General features: G+C 37.0%; 1 non-coding gene across 1 annotated transcript; it reads left to right on the top strand.

Annotated features, from left to right (window-relative positions):
* Positions 1-1,027: 1,027 nt before the first annotated feature.
* On the top strand, positions 1,028-1,101 carry Trnat-cgu (transfer RNA threonine (anticodon CGU)). The gene has a single exon. It is a non-coding gene; the product is annotated as a tRNA-Thr (tRNA).
* Positions 1,102-1,531: the final 430 nt, after the last annotated feature.

Here is a 1,531-nt window from a genome sequence, read left to right on the forward strand (position 1 = left end):
CCCCCCCCCCCAACGTACCCCCCCCAAAAGAAACGATAAAGTAAGTACCAGGATTTAAAAAATAGGTACTAGGGTCAATTTTATCGACTGAAACCCTTAAAGGCAGTACACCAGCATGGCCACAGTTCAATCACTGAAGCAGGCCAAAGAGAGATATCTAAGCACGTTTATGTATGCATATGTGTGTATATGTATGTATGTGTGTGCTTATGAATATATGAATTGAATATTACATATTTATCTCACACGAGAGAAACCAACAAATATAACGTAATGCCCAAACTTCCACGATTCGTGTGTATTAATCAGATTTACGTCATGAGACGACAGCAGATGTTGCGACTGTTATTCTTTCCCTATATTAATTAATTAATATATACTAATTAATGAAGCGAGTGAAACTGATACAGCCATTTTCATAATAATGTAATTAAATTTTAGTCTTATCTCTATCAAATGTACGTTCCTGAAATAATTACTTTAAGAGACTAGAAGAAAATATTTACCTACTGGACTATATTGAGTAAGGTTGGCACGCCAAACTTTGAGGGAATGGCATGAATGTTACAACTTCAATTCCTTCTTCAATCTATTCTGAAGTACATTGTTAGCTAAACGCGGACTGCAAATAACTAGATAATAATCCTGACATTTATATTGGTTTCAAATTTTGGTAGAAAACCTGCAAGCTCGGGGGAGGGGTCCGTCCATTATATCGACCCCAGTATTCAACTGATACTTATTTTATCGACTTCCAAAGGATGAAAGGCAAAGTCGACTTCGGTGGAATTTGAACTCAGAACGTGAATAAGAACGAAATATCACTAAGCATTTTCCCCGAGGGAATGGCATGAATGCCACAACTTCAATTCCTTCCTCTATTTAGCATGTTTCAGTACGTTGTTAGTTAAACATGAACAGCAAATATCTAAACAATAATCATTGCATTCATATTAGTAGCAGCAAATGGCACTTTAAATAGATTTATCAAAGTAATAATGTAATAACAAAGATTCCTCTGCGTGGTGCCCCAATAGCTCAGTGGTTTAGAGCACTGGTTTCGTAAACCAGAAGTCGCGAGTTCGAATCTCGCTTGGGGCAGTGTCTGCTTCATTTTCTTTCAAATTAGGATAAATTTTTTTCGTTAAGGCGAACGTCATTCCTTTCGTTAATTAATACAATAATCCCTTGACTATCGCGTGTGCTACGTTCCAAAACCACCCACAGAAATAATTAAGATCTAAAATAAAATATAAATATCTATCGGCTGCAGAAACCCGCGATATGCTGAGGAGCTCGCGATATAAATTTCTTTCTTTCTTTCATTCTTTCTCATCTTTCTTTCTTTCTCATCTTTCATTAATTCATTCATTCATTCATTCTTTCATTCATTCATATATTCATCCATTCATTCGATTTTTTCTTTCGCACGCTCTCTCTCTCTCTCTCTCTCTCTCTCTCTCTCTCTCTGTCTCAGTCTGTCTGTCTTTCTGTCTCATTCCCTCTCTGTCTCTGTCTGTCTCGCTCCTCC

Source organism: Octopus bimaculoides, chromosome 19 (assembly GCF_001194135.2).
Source record: "Octopus bimaculoides isolate UCB-OBI-ISO-001 chromosome 19, ASM119413v2, whole genome shotgun sequence".
Classification (NCBI taxonomy): Eukaryota; Metazoa; Mollusca; class Cephalopoda; order Octopoda; family Octopodidae; genus Octopus; species Octopus bimaculoides.